The 20633-nt window shown below is 44.4% G+C and overlaps 1 long non-coding RNA gene across 1 annotated transcript in view; it reads left to right on the forward strand.

Moving 5' to 3' along the window:
* Positions 1–20633, forward strand: part of LOC138488048 (uncharacterized) — a 176833-nt gene that overhangs the window by 126216 nt on the left and 29984 nt on the right. The window lies entirely within an intron of this gene.

The following is a 20633-nucleotide window of genomic DNA, read 5'->3' on the forward strand; positions in this document are numbered from 1 at the left end:
AATACTTGCATATCTCCATTTCGTACCCATGTAATAATAATTTCTGAGGGCTGCTTCTTATTACCCATGGTGTGTGGTGCTCATTTATCGAGCTCGGAAGGATGAAAGGCTGAGTTTGGCCCCTGCGTTTGCAGGATCTGCACGAATGTCAAAGCAGCCTCTACTCGCTGTGCCACTTGACCGGCTGTACTCCTGGAGTCAGAGACACATACTCGGGCTAATCCAAACCTGAGCCGCTTAAGCAGTTCACTCATGCATACCTAACAATGTAAACTAGGTGGGTGTGGCGTAAAAAGAACCTGTACAATTAACACTACAAGAGCTATTTTACAGATGGCCCCATTGCTTCTGGGTCCCTAGGCGAACCATGCCAGTGTTAACCAAGCTTTACATCCAGGTGTCACAAAGCGGTTCCGCCCATTAATTACTTCTGGGTTGCATGCCCGCCGCTAGTAGTTGGCAATATTGGGTTATCATCTGTTCACTCTTGTATCATATGTGGATCATGGCCTGTTGTTGAGGTGTTTAAAGGTCCTTATCTGTGAAAGCTCCCCCCCCTTGTATCGGCTCAAGGGATGCTCAGGATTGAAAGCCCCCCAACTGGGCCCCAAAGGGTAGGATATTGGGGTGCGTTGATTCTGCAAGACCAGTAGTAGCAACTATGAATCCCCTTTTTGAACCACCACATTTTGCTGACAGAGTGAAGGAGAAGAGGGGTGACCCCGTCCATCCGCCCACCGGGCACCATCCTGTAAAACATTGCAGAGCGGTGGTGCCCAGATCCACCACAGCTGCACTGCTCAGGATTGCGATGCCACCCTATTGGGCATGAAGATGGACCAAATATGTCTTTGTCGCCCCACCCCCCCCCCCAAGTTGAGGTGTTCATACCCAGACAGCTGGTGAAGGGCAGATGGTCAAGGGAAAACCTGTCTTTCTGCTCACTGGCTCACCCTCCTATGTGCTCTACAATGAACTCAACATCTAAAGATAGAGCCAGTACTAGAATAGCACCGTAACTAACGTCATGCCAGCTCTAGATTTCCACCTTATATTCTATGGACTATGTACTTAAGACACCCACATAAGCCCTTAGAACGCACTGATAGCCATAGAATTTGGGGCATGTAGATGGTGATATGACCTACAGCTTGTAGTCGCCTGCTTAGACCCCACACTGACCTAGCCATGTAACCCAAACCAGCCATCCATAGGCATTTTTTAATTCCTACCTTAGGCGGGCATTTCATTCAGATCCGTCAACCATAGCCTGCCCTAAACAGCAATGACCTTTATTAGGGATTTCAGAACACTTTCCTACCCCTGTGCTAAACATCTCAAAGAAGTGCTTGACCTACAGCATGTCACTATGCCATAATACTGTCTGGTTATAGTGGGCCTGGATTGTCACACTACACCGACCCCGACCCACACAAACCCTTCATGTAGAATTCCCATGATGCCCTTTCTCCACCTATTGGAATATACAGCAGACCAGCTCTGTATCATTGAACCATATTTTGTTATGCCCTTCAAGCAACTGGTATGAAATCACATCCTCCCATGAATCTTGTTAGAAAAAAAGAATACACATAAATATAGGAAACACGTGCTTCAGGTACATCTGGAAACCACTGTTGTAGATATTTTTGCCCTCACATGAAATCTGGTTTGACCAGTACAAACATTATTTGCTTATCCAACCATAGCATCGCTTGGAAAACTATCCCAAAACACACTATGATGTTTTTACATCCTCACTACTGCAAGGCAGAGAAAGAATTATAGCTAAATAACTTGTACTAAATAATTCAAAATCACAATCATCATCTGCCCTAAAGGATATATACTGATCCACAGGTGCTGTTAAGAACTACAGCTATTTGACCCAAACTACCATGTTTTACCAGGCTGAGAAGTCCATTTCCCTACTACATCCCACTGAAGGGGTCTAATAGATCCAATACACTGATGCAAGACAAGGCACACAACCGGTGGCACTCACCATTGCTTCACTCACACAGGAACTGAATTACACATCAACAAAGAGTCACAACACAACACAGCCCACAAAAACAATAGAGCGCCAAGATTAAGAGGCCAGACACATCTAAATATCCTGAGGATCAGCACCGCGCCACCTGAGAACTGAACAGCCATAAACCTGAAACCACCAGGAAAGACCTCAGACCAAAAACGAAGGCCCCTTTTCCCACCACTCTAATAATTGGAACCATAAATGCCAGGTCAACAAACAGTTATGCTCAAATGTCCACCGCCTCAGCGCTGATTGCAGTGCATTGGCTTCCGGTTAATGCATGAGTTGAATATAACACTCTGCATCCTTTGCAGAGCATTCTGGAACCCTGTTCCATGCTGTTCCATGCTATTCATTCCAGAAGGAAAGGATGTGTCCGATCCTCCAGGTAGGTAAAAAACTCTTATCTCGTTGTTGCAACCGATCGGATAAGAATCATTTCCTCCTCCATTAAAGACTGAAGACTCTTCTTTTTCAAAAGTGCAGTGCACTTGCCTCTTGGGCCTCCTCTGCTCAGAATGAACTGCGCCTGTGCTCAATACACTACCATTCATCACAGCCTTCCTTCCTCACTATTGGATTGCGCTTACTTCCTGCTTTTGTCTTAGTCCTGCACTGACTATTTCCCTCTATTGGTTTGCATTTATTTTTCTTTTGGCTTAACCATCACTTACCATATAATGACATGCTCATATCCCTCTCGTTGCCTGATGTGAATTTCAGTGCTGGAAGATCAGGTGTCCTGCACCCACTCCCCTTTCTTTGGAGGTTCTATAAAGTGACGGTGCTCACAGTTGGTGCCTTATAATTCACCATGTACGGTGTGTACAGATTTTGTGCACTGCCTGGTGAATAGTCTCTTGTAGTTGATCTCTAGAAATGTACTTCTCTGCCCACACTTTAACCTCTTGAATCAATGTTTTAATTGAGATTCCCTGATGAATTGTTGGTCACTTAGTGACTCGTGTATCTCCATATGACTTACTCTGTACTGTAAAAGGAAAAAATGCCACAGACTTCCAGTGAAAATGCACATATGGAGCTTGCAATTTGGTCAAGTACTCCACGTGTAATTACACTTCATCCTCGGATCTTCTTGGAATTCATAAACATGGAATTTCGAACAGATTGTGTCCTTCCACTGATTCATCATCTTAGATATAATCCTTATCCTGCTTTGCAGTCTTGGAAATTTTTCGACAGCAAAGGGCACTGTGTGGCATCGAGTCGTTGTCCCTTGATGGTTACCATTCCTGCGTCCGGACGTGACATCAAGAGTATAAATGGCATGCACTGCATCTGTTTTCTCAGTTCTGTTTTACCACATGCACAGCCCGCTCTCGGAACGGTTCGACTCACCTCAGATATTCTAACTTCGTAATTCTTTGAATTCGCAATGTCTATGCCGAAAACAGGCTTTAAGAGATGTGTGGATTGTGACACGAAGATGTCGATCACTGATCTGCACAGGATATGTCTCTGGTGCCTCGGCAAGGAGCACAAGTTCATAGATTGTGGCTCCTGCCAGTTGATGACCAGCAAGGCCTTAAAAGAGAGCAGATCGAAACTTTCCCTAGGTCTGTCGGTTTCAAAGTCTGCCCTCCACTCCTTTGAAGAGAAAATCTTCCAAAGGTAGCTCTACTGGAGACTAGTCTCCAGAAAGGCCCAAGAAACGTGCCAAACATACCAAGTAGTCGACATCCAGGAGCGATTCCCGTCACTCTTCGTCTCCATCACAAAAGAAGTAGAAGAAATGGCAGCATCATTTCTCATCAATTTTTGCCAAGATTACTACGTTATACCCTTCGGGTATGGACGTTTTGGAAACGCAATGTTCCAGAAGGGTTGATCTCTGATCAATGATGCCTAGAGTACCAAGTATTAGGAAAACATTCTCTTTTAAGCAACTTTCCTTCCATGTTCTATGGACCCCCAAACCTTTTGCTTGTGTTTTATACCTTCTTCTGACTTTTTACAGAGAAATTAAGCCTTCAGCTTCACTGGCCTTGCTAGTTTGTTATGGGGAAATGGACTAGTCCTTCAGACTGTCAGTATTGGGAAACTGTTTCCATTTTGACTTTTGACATGTTACCTGTTTGGGTAACTTTCATATTGCACACAGCATCTTCCAATGCAGTGCAATAGGGATACGTTCTGCATCACCCTAAACGTGCGCCAAAGGGATTTTTGGTTACTTTTAAAGACAAGCTGGTGGCAGCAGTTACATTTTTACAATTTTTGCTATATTTTTAGTTGCCACATTTGCTTTTACAGTGGTTACCTACTAATGGTGGCTAGTGTCCAAAGATGGCCATGCCACAGGGTTCTTCACTTGTTCTTTGGCCATTTTGTTCTTTGGCTTTCTTCCTGCCACCTCAGGTCAGCAGTTCCCTTTTATGGTCAGGCATTTGCCCAGGAAAGCTTCTTTTTTGGCGAGCTAGTGCATGGGGCCTACAGATCGGAAATCATAAAACAAAGAAAGCATTCTATGGGAACAGAATCCTGAACTTTCGTAACCCAAGCAAGGAGCTGCATAGAATCTTTTCTGAATTTAATTCTCCGGGTTGCTCTACCCCCCTCCACCCAACTCCCAATCCCTATGCAATACCTTATCATAACACTTCCACAACATTGCCATCCACAGACATTCTAGCATCCACTCTAAAACAGAAATAATGCCCCCGATATATTCCCTGCCCACCACCCATTCACCGGCCACCACCCATTCCCCGCCCATCAGTTTCTGCTGAAGATCCTTGCCGCCCACCCTCCTCAAAAACATCCTAGTCTCAACCTGTGCAGGCAGTATCACACGCTCAATCCTTAACCACTCGTTATCATCAGTAACTTTCCCTGAAGCCTTAAGAACCTCCTACATCAAACCTCTCCTCAAAAAACCTAATCTCGTCCCACTCCTTCCCCAGAACTACCGGCCCATTTCCAACACCAAACTCATGGACTGCACAGCATACAAGCAACTCTGCCATTTCACCGAAGTCAACAACCTCCTTGAGCCGGCGCAATCTGGCTTCAGACCCCTCTGAGGAACGGAGTCCTCTCTAGTGTCCATTTCGGTTTACATAAAAAGAAAAGCAGATGAAGAAGGATGCTCTGTACTCATCCTCCTTGACCTCTCTTCCGTCTTCGATACCATTGACCACACCATTCTCCTAGACAGGCTACACTCTTTAGGAATCAAAGACACTACCCTCGCTTGGATCGCCTCATTCATCTCTAATCACTCACAAATCATGCCCCTCCACCTTTTCACCTTCTGATCAGTACTGAAAGGGGTCCCACATGAAGCATCCCTATCTACCCTCCTCTTCAACATCTATCTGAACCCTCTCCCCGCACTCATCCGCTCCCACAATCTCACCGGCTACAACTATGCAGACGATACCCAGAACATCCTCAAAATCCCAAAATCACCAGGCTCCAACCACCCAGATCCATCATCATGCCTCTCGGATATTGACTACTGGATGACGACCAACCACCTCATCCTCAATCCTGGGAAAAGAGAAATCCTAGTCTGCGGGAAAACAGAGCTCCTTCCCCAACCCTATTCCCTTGTCTCGCTCCCTAGGCTCACCCCCCTTTAACCCCCTCTCCAGCAACCTCCCCCTCTGTGAAAAACCTTGGATGCACACTGAACATGGACTTATCCCTCTCCCAAACCATCAACTCCATATCCAGAACCTGATTCTTCCACCTACGCATACTCAGGCGTCTCTTCCCATCCCTCACCTATCCTTAAAGTTTCTATGCAATCATCTCCATCACTCTCTGCCGCTTAGATTATGCAAACTGCCTTTAACTCGGCACACCAGCGTTCCAGCTAATGAAACGGAAAAGAATCCAAAACGCAGCGGACCGGTTGCTCATTGGCCTCCCACCCGGAGAACACATCAGCCCTACACTAAGAGTCCTCCACTGGCTCCCTATTGGTCAATGCAACTTTAAAGCCTTGTGCATGAATCACTGTGCCATCAACAACACTGGCCCAGAATTTCCCCAAGACAAACTCAGTTACCACCCATCAGATACTCAAATTCCGTACAGTATCTCTCCTAGTTGTCCCACATTACAACTGCACCAGACTGGGCGGATCCTCCTTCTCAGTTCAAGCACCGATCATGTGGAACTCTATACACCTCCACATCTGCAACATTTCCAATCACTTCACATTCAGAAAGCCCCTCAAAACAAGGTTCTTTCCTTCCCCCTCTTAAAACCTTGAAGCACTCTATACTGTGATACGTGCACAGAAGCACTGGCCCAAACCCGACAACACACCAATCAACCAAACCTCCACGGATGCTGGCAGCGTTCGCAGTGGCACACCGTGATAAACCCAGCCACCCCCCGCCACCCTCAACCCCAGATGATCATGCATCACTCCCCATCCCTCTGGGGCCCCCTCCCAATGCTCAGTGCCCCTGGTAAATAAATACATCTTCCCAGTGAATGAGGCAGTACACTTGACATATGCTGCGGGTTCCATGACATTTTTAGCAGCACACCTCTTCTGTTTATATTTCACTGGTGTCACTTTCTGTGATGCCATCATAATCACATCTCACGTAGTCCACAGCACACCCTAGTGCACACTAAACAGACCATCAAAATCTCCAACTACTAAGACAACCTGTATGCACCTTGGTCCTTGTCCAAACCTTCCAACCCCTGCATAGCAAAATAAATAAGGCGCTTAATTTCAATACCCTCACAGTCAAACATTACCCAAAGTGCTCAGAGGCTGCTTTTGGACACCATAAGCACTACATAAATTACATTATTGATAGAGCACCTACCCCTTTGACCTTTGGATAATGATACCAATGTGAACCAGATATGAATAAATGCTATTAGGAGACCTCATTATCTGTCCCCAAGAGGGGATTCTTAAGATCTGGCCTGAGCTTGTTCACAACGCCCTAAGTGAAGGGAGATTGGAGACAAGACCAGCCCTGGGGCTCATCCTCAATGGTGGCAGTAGAACTTGCAACTTCTTTTCTGTTATCCTGGTCCTTCTCTAAGGACATCATTGAAATGTAGAAAGAAGCGGTTCCATGGCACTTTGCAGCATTTGTGAAACATGCTGACATTCATCATATACACTGCTTTGCATATCATATGCCACAGGATCACCATCATATGCCTGGTGAAATGCCATCATATCTCAGAGAGGAAACAGGGAAAATGAATGTGAGAAGGGATGATAGCTGGTCAAAAACTATCAAGACCATTCAGGGATATTCATCGAGAGACAAAAATCATCTACTTTTATTATTACTATAGTGTAATTGGTTAAATGTAACCTTCTAACACTGCATCAAATGGATACAAAAAACAATTTATATTACATTGCTTAAAATATAATCACATATACATAATTTACAAAAGTCAATTAAATAATTATTTTATACCAACATTCTTTACATACAATTCCCCAATAATTCGCCATATATAATACATGGTAAAATTCAATAAAAGATTATCCCCATTAAATAAAAATTCCCAACATTGACCTGACTCTATATCCTGCCAGCATCTATATGATACACTGCTCCACTATGAAATGAGAAAACTGAAGCCAGTTGTCAACAAATGCTACGAATCTGACTATAAATGTATCGAACAAACAATGGATTATCTTGGTGGGGTATGTATTGATCGTGATCCTGGGTCTGTTAAGCAAGAGAGCAGTGTACATCAGTAGCAGTTATATAGACATGCATAAGATGGTTTGAGGGGAACTGTTCTTACAATATAGCATTTATTGACGGCCTACCATGGTAGGTAGCATTGAATAGTAAAGATAGACTTGATTTTCCTCTGAAGGCAGGAGATCAAACTTTAGAAAGGCAGGCTCTCACAGTGCCCACAAGGGACAAGATAGATTTCCATATGCCCAGCCATGCCAGAAACCAACCATAATCCAACAATACCACTGCACACCACCACACATCAAATACCCGTCCAACCTAACTTCGGCTATGTTCCTCCGAGAGAAAACATGCACAAGGTAAAGGATAGGAAAGTCACTAACAAAACAGAGGAACACATCCAAGAATTGTTTACGGTGAAGAAGCGGACACAAGAAGCACCAAGTAGCCATGGTTTTATTATTCCAATGGCTGCATGCAGCAAACTGTTATTAATATATGATGGAATATAACTTAAGTAAGCCGACCAACAACAAAATCACGGCCTGTGCACGGAATTCAAAGCATAACTCAACAACCATCCAAAAATCACATAATGTGCACAAAGCACATAGGCACAAAAATAACATTATTGCAACTGATGTCAGACTGAAACATAGGAAACTGGGATCCCAACACGTAGCATAACCCTGAGGACACTCACTCAAACACAGCACACACCACTCTAAACATGTCTGAACTAGCAGACATACACCGGCAACACAATTACTGTATACCATGAATCCCCGCACACAAAGAGCAGCCATGCTCGCAAGGCTAAAACAAATTACATGGAACCCCTTCACTCAAAATACATCCATGTGCTTAAAACCACCATAAAACTCTGCACTACCACACTCAAAGTGCACCCAAGGTCATACTAAATACCCAAGATCACATGGTCTCCATGCACTTAAAGTGCTTCCATGTTCGTAAGACCAACATGAAACTCTGAACTACAGCACTCAGGAGCACTCATAGTCATACTTAATTACCAGACGTGAATGCCAAGCAACACTAAAACAAATTGCATGGATTAAGGCATCACTGAAAAGACAACCACCATATCCAACTCCTCGCCCGATCTGTCTCATCCGTCAACCCTGGAATCCTCAAACACACACTCACTACATGCTGCCCTCAGTATTCCACATGCACCCAGCCTCACTTAACACTCAGATACATGGATACTACAATCTGGGACAGATAGTTTTTAATTCACAACATTTTGTACCTGGCCCTAAATTACAACTGTAAGTAAATGACACTGCAAGCTATTATATTGGGAAAATTCACAACTATCATTTTTTGTTGTTGTAAAGAATGACTTCCTTTCAAAATTTTGGAATGTCGGCTGTTGTTCAGTGCATGCTTTTCAAAAATGCATGCAGCCATTTAATAATAGCCGGATGCATGCAACCACCATAATTTATCGACCCAAATGTTTCAGGATTTGCCGAATGTACCATTTCTAGGCTTTAACCTGATTATAGCCAATGCATTTTTCCTCTCACACTCCGCGCTTTAGAATTTGCCAAATGCAAGGCCACACCCCTGCATGCATCTGCTTTCACATACAGCTCTAATGACACTTTGCACAACACTTCTGCCATAAGAATGTAGCTACCTTTCACAACACAAAATGTGAACAGCTACACACATAACTGAATATCCTTACACACTCCCCCCTTCAGCTTATTTCCCTAGTGTACATCTCTCCACCCATGCACAGACCAATTAGACATGGGTGGCTAGCAGAGACACGACCAAGCCCTCGTAACCTTCAATGGCCATTATGGACACACGGATACCAGCACCTCCTATCGTTCCCATACTTCGGACTACGGTCCCTCCGAGGTTGTTTAACCTACAGCACGTTGTGACCATACCCATGCTGAAAGACGTTAGACAAATGACGAAATGAAATGAAAGGACATTTTTGAAGGGCATGTATCTAGATGGTTGTCCTCAGGTTTCTGTTGTTTGCTTATAGTAGTGTGTTGGAGTCCTTGTTTTTGGGCCTCGACTGGTCCTGAGTGTGTGGTGGTGGGACCAGTCAGTTTTTCTGTGAGTGCTCATTAAAGGACATCGTTACATGATTAGGATGTCTACTTGATAAGCTTTGATTAAGTGTTGTTGATTGGGGTGATGTTATGGATGATGATCTAAACAGCAAGCTGATCTGACTAGTCAGGACATAAGGGTATATGTTTTGTTTGAGGTAAATTAATTCAATGTAATTGACTTAGTGGAAATTACTTCGCCAAAACTTCGAAATGTATATGTATTTGAGGGGTAATGCGTAAAAGGGGGGATAGTGAAGGGAAGAGGCGGCATCAAGGGAAACCCCCAAATTATTATTTTTTTATTGACTTTTTTTGCAATGTTGTTGCCACATATGAGGGGATTGGCTGTGAATAGGTTGGTGAAGTCATCAATGAAGGAAGAGATGGGATTAACTGGTCCGTAGATGAGGTTGAAGGGGACACTGTGGGAGATAAGGAGGATTTGCCAGAGAAGGATCCACATGAGCTGTTGGTGGCTACTGCATATCTGCATGAGGGACAGGATGACTTGTGGTTGAGGGTCTGTGTCTGAGCAGAATTCTTTAGTCAGTGGGGGTGAGCATATCCAGGAGCTGTCTTATGGGGGTGTTAGCCAGAATTTACTTATGAAGAATGGGGTTGGCTGTGGGTGGTGGTGATGTCTGTGATCTTGACTGCATGTGAGATCGCCGAGATGGCAATGATAAGCATCAGCTCTTACCCTTAGAACGGGTTCTTGCAGCAGATGCTCTATGATTTGTTTCAAGGTTGTTATGGCTAATGTGGTGTCTGTATTAGTATCAATGTTTGTGTTGTCTGCAATGGCCAGGGGAGTAAGTGTGGTGAGGCACATGGTACATGGCTTACCTTACGGGAGTGATGAAAAGGTCCTGGCCCTTTCCAGGTTATGACAGCAGTTTGCAGGAATTACCTTTGTCTTTGCCCCTTGCTTCACACATCCGGGTGAGAGTTGCTCTGGGATATAACAGATAAGAGGGGCACTGGGGAGGCAGGATAGGCAAAAAGGTTGAGACATTGAATAAGATGCAAAGGCAAGCAGAATTTTGTTGGGCAGTGGGGCAGAGATCACATGACCTTGCTGTATGCACTGCTAAACAACTGTGAAAGAACAAAAACACTTGCAGGCAGATTTGGATGGCAGGGTGGGATGGGTACAAAGGCAAGCATCAACTCCTACTGTGCGAAGCAGAGCTCACATAGCTTGCCCCATTTGCACAGGCTGAATAACTGCAAAATATAAAATTCACGCTGACAGGCAGCTGAGAAGGAAATGGAGGGGCATTAAAGCCAAAAAGATAATGGTAAAGAAGATTGAAATAAAGATAAGCAGAGTTCGGCGGGTGAGCAGGGCAGAAAGCCTGTGGGCTTGAAATACTTGCACAGGGTTATTAAATGCAAACAAAAAGAAGGGTAGAAGGCTGGTTGAGAGTCAAAGGGCAGGACAGGGAAACACCAGGGAACAGGAAAGAGAAACGAAAAGAAGCAGCGATTGGTTGCTGGAGGCAAAGGTCACAATATCTTGCTGCATATGCACTGGCTGCACACCTCCAATAGAAAAAAGACTTGAGGACAGGTTAAGAGTTGAAGGTGGGGGGCGGGGGGTCAAAAGATAAAACAAAACAGGAAAGGAGGGAGAACACGTGCATGTTGAAGATAACTGTAAATACTTAATGTGTTCATTCAATGCTTTGTAATGTGCCACATGTACACAAAGAGCATAAACGTAAGGGTTTGGGAGGTAAGGCAGATGGGAGACTGCAGAACATCCAGAGGAAAGAGGCAGAGTAGAAATGTAAAATTGTATAATGTATAAAAAGTGATGTAAATAACAGCAGATTCCCTTCTTGGTTATAACATTTGTTTTACATTACTTAAAATTAATAAGTGGAACATCAGGTGCTAAGCACATAGGATAGTTGATTGATATCATGCGACTAGAGGTGATGTCTTAAATACCAGTGTTTTTAACACTTTCCTTGACATCAGGTGCCTAGGTTTGATTCATAAATACAGTCAAAGGGTATTTCAATTGGTCTGGCCCAGCCACTGTATTTCTCAAATCTTTCTAATCTTTAAGATGCCTGGGTCATATTGTTTGTGACACTTGCTCGTAAGTCTATTTGTAGTTTATGTATGATGAAGCAATTTGAAAGATAATTTGACCTTCTGCCCAAAACTGCGGTTCTGGTGATGCAGAAGAATGTTAAGATGATTAAGGCTTGAATTGGCAGCCAGTGAAGGTTTTTCAGGGATTTATATACATTGGGCCTCATTCTGACTGTGCCGGTCTGGTAAAAATGGTGGCGGGTGGAACAGCACCCGCCCACAGAGTTACACGGAAGCACCGGCACCGTTATTAACAGTGCAGGTGCTTCCATGGACTCAATGGGAATGGGAATGGGGATTAACAGTTTACCGGCACCTGACTTCCCGGAATGCCAGTAAATATTGCAAGTCCGGTGGCATCCCGCCAGTAGCACCGGCAGGGTTACCGCCAGACTTGTAATGAGGCACATAGTTGTCTTGAATAGATATGAGTTGAGCTGCTTTATTTTGGATGGAAGGAAGGCACACAATCTGTTTCTCAGTGAGCCCTAATAGCCCTGTTTCAATAACACCACAGCTTGACCTATTTGTACTTTGTAATTCAGGTTTAGGACAGAGAGGATCTTGTACAGCATGGCCAGGGAGAAGTTGCATCTGATCACTGTGGCTAAGAGGTGATGTGAGAAGCAAAGTTGTTGAATCAAGCTCTCCCACAGTTTCTTATTTTTGGTCACCTTGATCTGAGCTGGCATTAGGTCTTCAGGTCAAAACCTAGGAATGACTAACAGCAGGCATTACAGCACAATAGGATTTCCATTTTCATTGGGTTAAGGCAAAGCTGGCTTTTGTACAGTCACGATTGTAGAGCTGTGAGGCAAGTGGCAAAGGTTAATGCATTGTATCGTTCAAGTTGTAGTTGTCTTTCATCTGCATACATGTTAGAAGCTGTTTTGAAATTGCCTGGAATTTCTGTTAAGGGGTGAGTGGAAATGTTAAAGAGCCATGGGGAGAGGATGGAGTCCTGCGGTACACCTCACGGGATGGGGAAAGGGCTGGATAAGAAATAACCTGATTTAACAGTAGCAGAATGATCCTTCAGGAACAACACAATTGTAGAGGAGCAGCCTCTGCCCTACTCTCTGGTAACAGACAGGTGACTATGCCATTTAGGGGCCATATCCCACTCCCTGGTCCAATAGTGCAAATATGAGAAGAATTGTGCACTCAGACAACTTTATTATCCATACCCTAAACAGAAACAGTGAGGATAAACATGGTGTGGACGAAGGATGATAGAGTGATGTCATTTCACCTATGACATCATATAGTTGCATAAGAGACAGGCTAAATATGTATTTATTATAGAATAACACAGACATTAGGCCACACTGTGTTTAGATATAAAGGATGTTATTCACACTCAATAGACTCAAAGAAAACTGGTAGTGCTCAAATATATGCAGGAAAGTAGTTCCTTGACAAAAGAAATGTGACCACAGCAGACGTCCATTATCTTAAAATGGACTCTATAGTTTGCCTTTCAAATGAATAAAGGCTTTTTAAGTCTGATAGGAATTTACAAGTGTTTAGAAGTGCTGAGAGCACAGAAATGTAGTGCTGTGTGCATCTCAAGAAAGGGAGTGTCTGGGCAGGAGCCAAGGTACAGTGATGTGGTTGCATCAAATAACAGAATATGTGATTTCCAATGGTGTGACTCAGAAAACAAATCTGGGATACAGTCAGAAATGATAATTAACCAATAGAAAACCAGACGGTTTATTTATGTCTTGAACACAGTGTGCTAAAAAGTCTGAAAACGTCATTTCTAGAAACTTGTTTTGTTCAGTTTTAAGGTTTGCGACATATATATTGTGGTTCAGTAAAATTTGGGAAATTACCAAGGCTTGCTAATTTGCAAAGAAAGTCATGTGTTTCTGGAAGTATTTATGTCAAATGAAAATCAAGTGATGTTTGACCTTTAAGTAAAATGACCAATCAAAACCCCATTGAAATATAAGGTCCATGTTAGCATAAACGATTGTGCAATGTGCTGCCGTTGTATAAAACCCATGGTGTATGTATTACAAAGTTGTGATTTCCTTTTTCAGCTGTAAGAAGCAGTGATTAAATTAAATTTACTCCAAGCTGGTTGTGTATATCCCTCTTTCTCATGATGTATGTCTCCAAGAGGTGGCTGACTGCAGAAGGGTATGTCGGGGAGGAACACTCTGTGTTTACACAATCCAAATCATAGTCACTTCATTGAGCCCCTCCCTGATCCCAGACTTAATAGCAGGATATTGTGGTTCAGAAAGGGGAGTTCAAGAGCAGTGTATGCGTTGGCATGGCAACTTGCCAACACTTGGCGATGACATGGCCTTTGCACCAGCTGAGCATTATTTTTTTCTATTTGCTTGGCTTGGTGTTAAATCCATGTTCTTCCGCCATTCATGCTTTAATGAGTGCACCGATTTCACTGGTAACCACTGCTGCCTATCACACTCTGTGCATGTCCCTGTAAACACACAAACATTCACATGGAGGCAGCGAGCTGCAACATCTGGTGTGTTGCTGTACACAAGTCTTGCAATCTGCGACAGGACCCGTTATGTTCTTAGAGCAGAGCAGATCAGCAGCAGCAGTCGGCTGTTCTGTCCCCTGATTTACACTGTTCTCAATCGAGCACTGACTGTGGAGCTGCCAGCTCTAAAAGTTGGGTCAAAGTTTGCCATTTATCCTCTTACCGACTCTTCATCAAGGAGGTGGCGCTGGGAATATATTTAAACCAAGCTAAGCAGTCCAAATAAAAAAAAAGAAATTGAAACGTCTGTTTCCACTTGATTGGAATTGCATGAAATGTCAAAGGCTATGCCAACTAAAGAAAAGGCATCTTCAAACAGCTGGGAATTTCATCCTTTCAAGAGCCATTTGCCAAGTAAGAAATACGAGTATTGAATTATCCTAGAGACCCCTTATTTTTGATTTTCCTGTGTGCACTCCCCCTTTCCTTTTTGATGTTATTAACTCGGTTTTGTTCATTATAAGCAACACCCTGGTTAAGATCAGAAGCAAATAAACTAACGAATGCTACCAGGCAAAAATGCATTACTTTAATACTGTTTTGATGGGCGAAGGCCCCTCCCTTTTGTAATATTCAACCCCTTGGGGTTTTTCAGTTCCGCATGTTACCCTGCCCCTTCTCAGCTCATGGCGTTTTTTGGTGCCTGCTGCGGGGCTACCACAGCATGGAATTGAGAAGCCGTCTGCCTTATGTCTGTACGTGTTCATTAGCCCAAGCACATGCTGTTAGTTCGATACTGCATCAAAGAACTTCCCATGTTCACAGTGCACCAAATGCGCCCTTAAGTGCACAGCGAAGCGCTATCTTAGTGTGTGCTTCACAAGGTTGTACTAGGAATGTGTTAAGTGGAGTCACACTATTAAATTATTAAATACTTTAAAAAAAAACACTGAAGGTTGGGAGAGTATCGGATTTACGCCAGTCCCACTAGCCCAAACTAACTGCTGTCGGAATGGGGGTTTAGCAATACCAAGTCTGCACCTTTCATTTGAAAGGTTAAAAATAGTGAACCCACCATTACGCGAATTTCAAGTATTTGGGGTTGCAGTTAAAGTAAAAGGGAGATGTGTACGGGGGCAGAGAGAGTAGTGTTGGGGTAACTGGTCACAGTAGCTGAGGCGATGCATAATAATGAGTAGTGAGTTTCCCAGCCATTTGGTTCATTCATAGTTTTCTGAGTAGTGTTAGAGGAGGGTGGGGGCTTGTTAACAGATCTTAAGGTCTAAGGTTCTATTGCTGTAGTGGGGCTGAAGTTACTCCCTACCCCAACTCACTCTACCCCCACCCACCTACCCTACCGCACTCTCTCTACCCACAACATTTCTACCCCACCCACCCTACCCCAACTCTCTCTACCCCCACCAACCCACCATACCCCCACTCACCTGCCCTACACCCACTTTCTCTACCCTGTCCACCCACCCTACCTGCACTCACTCTACCCCCACTCTCCCAGCCTACCCTACTCTAACTCTCTCTATCCCCACACATCACCCTACCCACACTCTTTGTACCCCCACCCACCCTACACCCATCCTCCCTACCCACACTCTCTCTACTCCAACGACCTATCCTACAACCACACACTACCACCACCCACCCTACCCCCACCATCTCTACTTCCCACTCACTGTACCACTACTCTCTGTACCACCATCCACCCTGCCCCACTCTCTCTACCCTCACTCACCCTACCCCCACTCCCTCTACCTCCAACTACCTACCCTACTCTCACTCTCTCTACCCCCACCAGCCCACCCTCCCCCACTCTCTGGACCCACACCCACCCTACCCCCACTCTCTCTACCCTCACCCTCTCTCCCCAGACCTCCTCTCTCTCTACCCCAACATACCCACCCTACTCCCACTCTCTAACCCCACCCAACCTATCCCCACTCTCTCTACTCCCACCCAACCTACCGCCACTCTTTCTACCATCACCTATCCATCCTATTCCCACACTTTCTAACCCCATGAGCCAAACTCAGACTCTCTCCACCCTCACCCACTCTACCCGCACCCAACCAAACCCTCTCTACCCCCACTGACCCTACCAGCTCTCTCTACCCCATCCACCCAGCCCACCAACTCTTTGTAACCCCACCCACCCTACCAACTTTCTCTACCCACACCCACACTACCAACTACCTCTACCCTCGCCACACTGCTCTCACCCTCTCTACCCAATCAACCCACCCCATCCCATATCTCTCTAACCCCATCCACCCACCCTACCCTCTCTCTCTCGCTACCAACACCCATCCTAGCCCCTCTTTCTCTACTCAACCCCGCCACCTACCTTCAACCCCACCACACACCCTACACCCTTTATTCCCCCACCCACCCTACCCATCCTACGTTCTCTATTCCCCCACTCATCCATTTTACCCCTTCCCTATCTCCTCTCCTCCTTCTCACAATCTTGCTTTATTTCCTAGCCTCCCTTTCCCGCTCATATTTTTCTTGCCCATCTTCGATGGCACGCTCTAGCAATGGCTTCCTCCATGCTCTATTCCCCTTCTTATTCTATTGCATCCGACTTTAAAGGATTGCACTCTCCTCGTTGCACCCTGGTGCCTATAAATGCAAAATGCCGAGAACAGCAGTAAATGCCAAAACTATTGCCATTGCCAATGCTTGTTCTAGTATGCTTGTGACACATCTGAGCAGGCAGCCCCTCACCAGTGTTACTACCAACTATGGCTGTTCCCCACAGTGTCAACATACTTGGGATTAAAGCTGTAACTCACACAGACTAAATGGGGTTGATGGATGCACTCACTATGGTAGAAATGCGATTCACAATTACCAGTCAACATTATGCAAAATAACATAACATACGAGATGTGTCTAGAAATGCAACACATGTTCAGGTGCTTCTTTAAACACATAACCAACACAAACATTTTGTAGTGGTTGTTTAGTTGGCAATTGAAACTTATTGACCACTTAGCTGCAAATAAGATAGCAAACCTGCTTTTCTCCTATGGTAAATTGATGAACAAATGCAGGCAAAATCATTACTGAACAGATGAACTTTCCCGTCAAACACTGTTACAAGATCTTTTTCTGTAGGTTGTCAAGACAAGCTCCGCTCTTCGGACAGTTATTGCCCTGGTGTTGGTGCTGCTGGCTTTCCTGATTTTGTCAACACGCCCTCAGGAATACAGCTGTGGCAGTGATTGTGGTTATTGCATAGCAAAGCTGTGCCAATGTCATGCAGACTGACTGAGGCAGTGTGCGGACATGACCAGAAGGGGTCCCCAGCATTGTCACCGTCCAACTTGTCGTTATTCATGAAAATGGATAGCTAGCCCTACCACATCAGTGTGTGTCATCAGGTTCATGAATTACAATGAGCTGGCCCAGGATGCAGAGACGTGTGTTAGTGCGCACTGTTGTTGCTTCTTGCGTAGTTACTACTGACTGATAGACACAATAAAAAAAGGTGCTAAAACGCCACATAATAATCAAACTGAGTCTGAGAAAATAAGGGCTTGGGCTCAAAAAGAAGTGCCACGGCTCACATCACCACAGATTAAGCACTGTCTGGGTAGCACAGGAGTAAGCCTGGCTCCTGGAGGGTTTCCTTTTGATGATGTTCAGGGTGTCAGATAGCAACAGCTGTTGAAACTCTTCAGAACAAGTGTTCAGCCTTTGAGTTTGGGCTGGAGGGTGGAAGTGGCAGTTTCCTTTTAGGATGGAGGAATTGTTTTGGGATCTGAACATTGATTTTCTATTGTCTGCTAACAATTAATGTAAAAGCTACACTTACGAGGTTGAGTGGAAGAAGTTGACCTTGTTGAATATGGTGAACAGTTCTCTGGGTTTATGTAATGCTTGGTCAATTCGCTGGTGGATGAATGAGGATCTTTGGGGTTTATAGTCCCTCTGTGGTTTCTTGCACGATGTATGCATTACCTTTTGTGTAAAATATTCTGGGATTTAATCACTAGAAGAGTGGGTTTCTGCTCCTCTCTTTAAATGTTGAACTAGTTGGCAGTTAAATAATGTATTCTTGGTTCTTGACTGAATTTTCTAGTCATTTGGAAGGAGGGGGATGTGGCAGAATTTATATAGTGTCTGGGTGATACCTTTGTGGAAACAGTATCTCACCTGGGGTGTTCGAGTTTCAATGCTTTAGGGTGAAAAGTCTTCTCTGGTCTGAAGGTAATGGAAGCTGACATTGGGATAGTATGCATTTTGACCCTTAATACTGGGTTATGGAGGTAAGTGTGAATCAGGGAGTGATCAGAACAAAATATTGACATGCCTTGATATCCGAGATGTTGCAATTCTGTATGAGTAGAACACCTCATGCGTGGCGATAAGAGTTGCAGGACCTTAGATTGTTGAGTGAAACCTAATTCTTCCATTGTGACCATCGGGTTGTATGCAGGGGCATTTTCTTTGCTGTTCAACTAGATGTTTTAACACCGCATTATCAAGCTGTTGCTGGCTGAGTTTCCCAGGGTCGATATCAATTTCATCCATTGTGGGAGAAAGTTGGGCAAATGACTTGGGGACGATAGGCAATGATAATGAGTATTCATTTTCTTGGATTATGGTGTAACTTTTGTGTTAGGAGGTCAATGGAAATGAATTCACTGTAATACATGATGTGGCATTTAAAACTATTAGGCTGGATACAATTGATACATAGGTCCTTTTTTCCCTACAAGTTCTTCATCAAAATTTGGGAGTCAATGAGCAGGTGTGTGCCCTAGAGAGCAGTGAAGTCATTCAAGAACCACATTTTCATTGTGATCAGGCATGCCAGCTCCTCTTCTTCGATCATGTGTATTATTTTCAAGGCTTTCTTGTTTTCTGACCTAGCCCTGATTCACCCAATGGGAAGGTTATTTAGGTTGAGGCCTAGGTCCCGTCCTCTGCGGTGTCACCTAGAGATGTGCTGATGGGGTGGTGTAGATGTGGTTCTTTTCTAAGAAGGGTGCGTGAGGTAGACGTACACACGATAGGGGCTGTGGTTGATCAGAAGAGAGGTAGTTAGATATGATGGTGGATCTTGTTGTATCTTGGGTTGTGGTTTGGAATGGCTTTGATGGGTCACTGCTCTGTGCCATTTAGTTCTCACTTGTCCAGCTGGTTAGAATTGTTGTTTTGTCACCTAAGGGTTGGTTTGTCCAAGCAGAAAAGTAGTTGTAGTATCTGTTTTTCTTGGTCTGGATGGAACGTTGGGTGTGTGACAGTGTGATGCTGTGAAGTGTTGATGTCTGCATTCCATGTCAGTGTTCCTAGCCTGTCAGTCAGGGCAGTTACATCTAGCTATCCTGGGTGTGCAATGCTGAGTTCTCTGGCTCCTCGATACCACAGTTGTCTTGAGATAATGATCCTGAAGATTTGAGCGAAGCTTCTCAGGGCTGCAGAGTTAGCTTGGAGTTAGCTTGGATCATTATTAGCCCCTTTCCATTGCAGCTGACTATGTAGTGTTTGGGCATTAGGATATTTTGACTCAATTCTGTGTCCCCCATTGATTACATTAATGGGGACCACCGTAAACATGAGCTGGAGAAGATTCATGCTGCTTTTTACATGTCTGAAAAGGTATATTGGACATTTTACCTCCGTATTAGGTCATACGTATAAGTCTGCAAACAATATACAGGGGAAAACAAATACAAGTCAGCTGTGCATGTCAGCCATCCTGTGTTAAGGTGTCACGATCCTACTCACCTGCCGCCCAGCACCGATACATATGCACTTTCAGAGTCTCTGTTTATGATATACTTGCAAAGTTAAAACCTGCAAACTGCCTCTGCATTTATTTACTTGTTTTACCGCTGCAGTTTTGGACCAATCTAATTTCATGTTCCATTCTGGCTTTTGGGTTAAACCAGCAGATGCATTCTAGTACATGTATGCTGTCCAAAAGGCAGAGGGCTGAAGGAGGCATACTAAATACATGTGTTTGCAGCAAGCTACTAAGAGCTGCAAAGGACCTTATTTCATTCACATGTTCCAAGCTACTGCAGGCTAGGCTGCAGAGAGCTGGAGAGCCCTTAATTAGAAAACACAGCTGCAGGCTACTGAAGCCAGGGCTGGGCTTAATTGAACACAGCTGCCTGAGACTGCAATCAGCTCCACCCTGTTGGCCTGCTGGCTGGGAGGGCCTTTATAAGCTCACTTTGGACAGAAGCAGTTGTCAGTAAACTGCTTCCACTGGGACTTTG

Source organism: Ambystoma mexicanum, chromosome 9 (genome assembly GCF_040938575.1).
Source record: "Ambystoma mexicanum isolate Mex_15411 chromosome 9, UKY_AmexF1_1, whole genome shotgun sequence".
Taxonomy (NCBI): domain Eukaryota; kingdom Metazoa; phylum Chordata; class Amphibia; order Caudata; family Ambystomatidae; genus Ambystoma; species Ambystoma mexicanum.